Here is a 7,913-nt window from a genome sequence, read left to right as displayed (position 1 = left end):
CCTGGAAACCCCCCCCCCCCCCACAGCAAGTCCCTGCACTGCTCCAGTTCAGGAAGGACCTCAAGACCTGGCTCTTCAGTTGACCTCAGCACTCAATGGAGCCACCGCCTCCTCCCTAGCACCTTGAGACCCTCGCGGGTGAGTAGCTGTGCTTTACCAACCCTGATTGATGGATTGATTGAAGTGTCACAATAGAATTACAACGTGTACAAGGCAGGGAATGAGGCAGGAGCTTTTATCATCTATATTTAGAACATTTAATGCATGTATCTTTCACATACTAACAACTCAAACACTATATCATTCCTTCTGTCAATGACTGTATGCAAGCATCGATTCTGGAATGGTAACCCCGGTGCAATCTTCTTTGTCATTCCACTCACGTATGTAGAGTAATCCAGTGGATAGTGGGTGTTTTATCGTTTTTCATGTGTCATCATACAATGTTCTGTTCCTGTTGTCTTCTGTTGTTTTTTTTGTCTTTTTTTGGGTTACTGTCTTTTGTTGCAGTATTTTGTTTTGTGGGTGTTGTGTAACCCTTGGCGTAAAATCCGCTCCGCTAGCGGAGTTTCTGGATTTTTGGCACCTCCGCGTAGAACACAAAGTTACCGAAATCAGCGGAGCGGAGGTTTTTTTAATGTTTGGGCTCTAAAAATGCGTTTTCGTGCGTACTGGAGCGACTTACCCGGATGCCTGCGATCGCCTACAAGATTTTCCATCTGTTCGTGAGCGCCACGAGAATTGGTAGCCGGCCGCAAGTTCCCGCGAGTGTGCCAACATGTCATTCGAGCAAGCAATCGGACTTCCGGCAGAAGTTTTGCAAAGATAGTGATTCTGAACATGCAGAATTTGCAATCTATAGAAGAATCTCTCTCGAGCAGCATCAAAACCTTCTCGAAACAGTGATTTGGATTTAAAAAAAACTCCTCAGATTGACATTTGGCTGTACTTTTTTGTGCAAGGAGTCCTTTTTCTGTTTTTACTTTTTTTTAGGAGGAAGGAAGTGCCCCAGAGACTCCAACTTCCTGTTCCTGTCCAGCTGGCTCCTTCCAGTGCTTTGTCCATCTCCTGTTCACTTTTCATTTGGATTTGGAAGGATCACTCTTTGTGGTGGCAGCTTCATATATCATTGGATTTGAGGACTTTTGAATCTGATTTCACAAGTAAGTTGGAAAATCGGTGTTGTTGGTTTGATTGGGGCATTGCACCTACATTTTTTTTGTACTTTTCATCATTTTTAAAAATGTTATTGTGGTGGGTAGCCTGTAGTTCAGTAGGAGCCTAGTTGCTTCTTTGCAAGTAATTTTTCATCTTTTATAAAGAAAACATGTTGCACAGATTACTGCATTTTCTCCAACTTTTGAAATTAATTAATTTGCAATATTTATTTAATTCTCTAGCCCAGTAGTCTGCCAATACTATAGGCCTTTCAGCCCGTAGGCCCAGAGCTACTCATGGGTGCATGAAACAACTTTTTCTGTGGTGTCTGTTGAATTTAAACATTATTTAGGGCATGGGTGGCACTGGATTGAATTACGAAATGTGTTTTTGTTAGGGTATTTCACTTTTTTTGTGCGTGTTCAATAAATGCCTTTGTTGGATGTGTGTGGTGTGATTGTTGTGTAACTTGCAAACCTTTTTTAGCCCTGTGGATTTTCGTTTTTGCATTGTTGCATTAAAGCTGTGTTGTTTAGCATGCCTCCTTTGTCTTGCCATATAGGCATGCTTGAGTTAATTGTTTTCTAGGCCTCCTGCTTGTTGTGAGTGACCACGTGGCTGGTGGCCATTTTGTGGTGGTACTTAGTGTGCTGCTTTTGCCGTAGGCCTGCATGTCTTTTCATTGTTCCTCTTAGCTTACTTCTTCTTCTTCTTCTTGTGGCCTGGCCATGTGACTGGCGGCCATTTTGTGAAGGCAGCCAGTATGCTTCTGCATTAGGACAGTAAGATTTCTTTGTGGTGGCCATGACTTGTTGTTTTGCATTTTTTTTCTTTTTTTACCCAGCAAAAAAATGCAGCACAGTTCCTTCATTTTTTTAATACATTTGCAATATTATTGATTTGAATTGATTCACTATTTGGCCTAGTCTGCCAATGGGTTTTCCAACCAATAGGCCCAGAGCTACTCATGGGTGCATGAAGCAAGTGTTTCTGTGGTGTCTGTTGAATTTAAACATCATTTAGGGCATGGATGGCACTGGATTGAATAGCAAACTGTGTTTTGTTGGGGGGGGTATTTCACTTTTTTCGTGTGTGTTAATTAAATGTTTTTGCTGGATGTGTGTGGTGTGGTTGTTGTGTAACTTGCAAACCTTTTTAAGCCCTGTGGATTTTCGTTTTTGCAGTGTTGCATTAAAGCTGTGTTGTTTAGCATGCATCCTTTGTCTGGCCATATGGGGCCTGCTTGAGTTCATTCTTTTCCAGGCCTCCTGCTTGTTGTGAGTGACTATGTGGCTGGTGGCCATTTTGTGGTGGTAGTTAGTGTGCTGCTTTTGCCAGCCCAAAGGCCTGCATGTCGTTCCTTTGTTCCTCGTGGCTTAGTGCTTCCGTTCCCATTGCCAGCTGCAGCTCCCTGAATGCTGCATCCCACGTGATTCACAATGCCAAACAGGTTCCATCCATTACATTTTTGTTTTTTTTCTAACCTTTCATTTCTGAGTGTACACAGTAGACTATGAAAGCCATTGTTGTCAAGTCTCACAAATAGCTACACTGTTATGTTTTTTTTAATAACTGACTTCGAATTAATAAAATGTAATAATAATAACACTAACAAGTGTGAACACACACTAAGTTACATACTATGTTTGTTTGTACTAGTAGTAATTGAACTACAACAGTAAATGCCATGTTTCACTGATGTTCTTCTTGCTTCTTTGCTTTTAGGTGCACAAAAGAGGAGGAGGTGTCATCATCAGTGATCACCCATTTTACTGCCAGACAGAACTCCTGCTGCGCATGATGTCACGTGACATGTGACCACAGACATCTCTTCAACTTGTGCCACTGCGTGCTGCTGACATCTGAAGAAGATAACCCCAAAGAAATGTACCAGGTACTCCAGTACCAACAAAGTTGCCAGTGAGAAGAAGGAACTGCCACTTTCCAAGACTAGTGTCCCGCCCAAGATCTTTTTTGGGAAACCAAAAATTGCACCTGCAGCAGCGGTGTCCGGGTAGCAAGCTGGGAGCAGCACCCCCACATCAGTGGACCCACCCCACCAACCTAGGCCCAAGCATGTCGCAGAGGCAGCCAGTCTAATCACGACAACCCCAACGAGCAGTGATGTTGAAATTGACTTATCATTATCGCAAAGTAGTATCCAATCAACACAGGAAACTCAGATAAGTGGAAAACAACAGCCGCAACCACCGCCCACAATAGTAGTTGGTCCTCCCAAAGTAGGGGCACTTCAGGAAATCAAGCTTCCTGCAGAGGAAGAAGAAGAGCAAGCCACTCTTTCAGAAGATCCATTGTCTTCCAGATCCCCAGAAAGGAAAAGGAGGGTTAGTCCATCAAGTTCTTCTGCAAGTCCCCTTCTGATGATCTAGACATACTTGGAAGCCGCCACCTCAGTCTGAGAGTGAGACATGCCACAAGATAAGGCTAGGGAAAAGGAAGGTTCCAGAAAGCCTTAGAGTTATGGAGATAGATGTAGAGGAGGAGGATTATGATGACAAGCTAGTCACTATGGACATTTGTCCCGCCCCAGTGGAGACTGACATTACCCCATCTCAAATTGCTGTGAGGGATGTGGCACGGATACCACCAACACATATAACACCACCTCCAGCTTACATATTTGCATTTGCAAAGGCCCAGCAGCGACGTACACCCAGCACAACAATCGCAGTAGAACTAGGTACTGCAGAAAGTCAAACTCCACGCCCACCTACCAGTTCATCCGGCATTGAAAGTGGCACCAGCAGCTCCAGAAAGCTCAGCTCCCCAGTTTGGGACTTCTTTTCGGTTAACAGTAAGGATGTGAACATTTTGGTACAAACTATGGTTCCGTAGGCCAAACAACCCATCTGAAAAAACACCACTTGATCCAGTGAGAGGCACACCTTAGCGGCCAAAAAACTGCACCAGTGTTGTTGAATTTGTGACAACCATCTGCCCAAAATGAAAGGTTCCTAGCCAGTCCTATTGTGCCAGAGTTGCAGTTCCAGCACTACATTACGACATGCTGGAATTGCTTGGACAAACTTTGCAGCAGAGTGATGTTCACACTATCCACCTGACAACAAACATGTGGATCAGTTGCCAAGCCACTGATGACATGTGCATCACTGCACACTGGATCTCTTTTGTGGGGGTTAGAGAAAATATATCTGCAGGTGTTGACACTGCTGAGATTTTTAATGCCATTCGGAAACATGCAACTGTAGCCATGTTCGCCATGGAGAAATCTCATACTGCTGCAAACATTTTGGAAGAGTTTAACAGCAAGGTCTTTGAATGGCTACACCCAAGAGGGCTTAACATTGGTTTTGTTGCCACGGACAATGGCAATAATATAGTTAGTGCCATGTACGATGGTGACTATTTCAGGGTCCTGTGTTTGGCGCACTGCATTAACATTATTGTTCAAGACTTTTTGAAAAAAGAAGACCGCATTGGCAACTTACTGACTACCAGCAGAAAAATCTGCACACCATTCTTTTAAAGTCCGGAAGTAGCTGAGGATCATTCAGCGTGAGCATAGAGTGCCAGTTAAAGCACTCATCCAGGAGGTGGCAACATGTTGGAACTCAACTTATTTGTCGTGATAGCAAGCAGCGCAAGAACATGCAAAACGCCACTAACCTGAAACGGATGACCAGCGGAGACGATGGCAGCAGATAGTTCCCCTATCTCCCCTGACACACTTCCCTGCAATGAATAAGCTCACTGCTTGAACCTGTGCCAAAGGGAAAAAAGGGAGAGGGAAAAGGAAAAGGAGGGCGGATGAACTCTCTGTGCTTCCAGCCGGGTCCGGTCAGATGCACAGCTAGATATTTGGTGGCACTGGATATACTGCAGAACAGGACGACAAGGATACGAACATTAATTACTATTCTTCTTTCAATTGGTGGCCCTTCCGCCCCTTATATACCCCTGACTCACCAGAACAGACGAGGGAAGCCACTCTCAATCTGGAGTTCAAGTTCGAAGTAATTGTCATAAAAGAAAAAGATCGGAACTCTGAAAGTTTCAAAAGAAAATGACTCAGCCCGCAACTCAGAAGGCAATAATAGTACTGGAACGTAACAGAAATAAGTCTACCAATTACCGCATTGGAGACAAGGGACGAGGCTATGGGTTCGAGTACTGAAACAAACAAACGATAAAGAAACAGTGCGAAGAATGATAGCAGAGATTTTCTTATGCCGATGAGTTCCAACTAAAAAACTCATACAGTATCACAAAGGCTTAACAGGAAATAACGAAGGAGGTGAGCCCACTCTCCTTCTGATACTTGCAATTTTCCGGAGCACAGGATTTCTTTGGGTAGAGCAAAAGAAGCCAAAAAACGCCGATAGATTTCCACTGACCACGCAGGCTCTTGGTCGGCGCTGGAATCACTCAGCATACACTGACCACGCAGGCTCTTGATCGGCGCGGGGATGACTCGACATTACCTCTGACCACGCAGGCTCTTGGTCGGCGCTGGAAACAACTAGATACATCCAACAATGACGGCAAGAATCCTGATTGTCAAGCACCTTCCCCTTGTTGGGGAGGAGCTTAAATACGGAACACTGATCTCTCTGCACGCATGCGCCCCGTTGCCTTCTGGGACACGTAGTTTTTCCAACCTTTTCTCTTGTAGGTGGAAGGAACCAATGCACAACGTAGATTCCGCAAACTGGTGATCGCGACAATATTACATGCTTGAACATCTGTTTGAGCAGTACAGACCAATCAATAAATAAATATATCATGCAATGAGGGGATGTTACTGGGAAAAGCATGACCGTTGAGATGGACCAATCGGGCCTAGTTAAATGCCTGACAGAGATGCTACTTCCTTTCAGGCTCTTCACATGGGAAGTCAGCAAAGAGGACTGTACTATGAGGCAAGCTATCCCATTGTTGTACATGCTACAGGAACAGCTGAAGGGGGTGTCTGCATTGTGCGCATGTGTGGAGGGGAAAAAAGAAGCATTTGAGTTGGTGGAGAGCTTAACCCTTCGCTTATCTGAAAATACAAGGGTGCAAAGAGGCATTGTGTCATCCAACCATTACATTTCTGCCACAATTCTGGATCCACGGTACAAAGCAGTACTGAACACTAAAACATTGATTCCTTTTTCAGAAGTGGATGTTGCCAAGTACAAAACTTGGATAGCTGCGGAAGCCAGTCGCTTAGAAAAATAACTGCTGGGAATTAGAGGCCCGCTACTCCAGCCCACAACAAGTACTGCAGGGCAGCTGGTGTCAAGTTCAACTTCAGAGACTGAGGGCAGTGCAGTTGGCTCACAGCAGTCAAAACCACCAACAACACCAAGAACAACAACAGCAAGAACAGGATCATCAGCCTCAGTAAAATTGGCACAGGAATGGTATGTACGGCAAAGGCTTGTTATGTCCAGTGCTGAGGCAAAGGCAAAAGAGGCAGAGCAAAGCAGAGCACCCCTGAACATTGAGCGGATAGTCCAGGCCTATCTGGATGACCCAACAGAGGTCTACATTGATCAAAACCCATTTGTGTATTGGTTTGGGAAAATGGGTCAATGGCCAGTGCTCAGCAGGCTGGCGATAAACTATCTGGCTTGCACTGTGGCAAGTGTCTCTTCTGAGCATGTTTTTAGTGCTGCTGGTGCCGTTGTAACAGTGAAAAGAACCAGTCTCTTGCCCCAAAACGTGGAGAGGTGAACCATGATCAAAATGAATCAGCACTTGATACCACCGGATTACACCATACCTGAAGTATCACAGCAGGAAGATGATGACAGCGACTTAGGTCATGGCTCCGCCCTGACGTCGTCCATGGACGCAACATCAGCAGAGCCATATATGCCCAACCCCGACGCGCCGACATCAGTTTTTGTCAGAAGACTTTTACGCGTCAGAAAGCGAAGCCATCACCAAAAAACTGTGAAAATATGGGAACAGTGTGCAAAAAAAGAAAACAAGGTATGGTGAAAAAACATCACCACAGAAAGACAGTGCCAAACACTGTATACTATAAACTGAGGGAGGGAAAGAACAGAGCACCACTCTGGGAGGAACCCTCGCAAGTGTAAAGTCCCAACCTCCCTCGGAGGCAGAAGAAGATGCAGAGCATAGGCAGGATAGAAACCCCTGGCCTCTGTGAGCCTGTGCCACCAGAGGCACAAGATCCACCATTGAGCTACAGTTCCTCGGTGAACCATCACAGCAGTCGGCAGAAAGGCTGCAACCACAAGAAATGACACATAGCAGCCTGCAGAACGTCTGCAACCACAAGAAACGACAGTGAAGGACAATCAGTCCAGAACCCCGGAGCAAGGACAAACTACCATAAAGCGTCACCCAAAGGAGACATCAAATCCAAATAAAGGACCTGCCGAAGGCAGCTTTGTCAGAGACTACAACCGCCAGAGTGCACGGGAGACAAGAGACCTCAAGCGGTTGAAGAAGACAGAAGGTAGAATTAAACTCACCTCGGACAACCCAGGGTAAGGGTTGCAAAGGACACATGGCATATGAGCATACTGTCCAATCACAAGAAAGAGCAAAGCCACGCAACAGAATGTAGCCTTGTAAGTCTGAGTGAAGAGGAAACGTCACCCCGCAGAGGAATAAAGCCACCCAAAGGGGGGCGAAGTCAAGAAGCCCAACCTGAAAAGGTTGTCGCAGGACGGGGAAGACAGGCATCTGCAGCTAGACTATGTCTCTACCAGATACATTATTACTAGACTTTCCCGTTTTCAGTTTTGGTAAATTCT

Source organism: Lissotriton helveticus, chromosome 12 (assembly GCF_964261635.1).
Source record: "Lissotriton helveticus chromosome 12, aLisHel1.1, whole genome shotgun sequence".
Taxonomy (NCBI): Eukaryota; Metazoa; Chordata; class Amphibia; order Caudata; family Salamandridae; genus Lissotriton; species Lissotriton helveticus.
Note: the sequence above shows the minus strand (reverse complement) of the source record.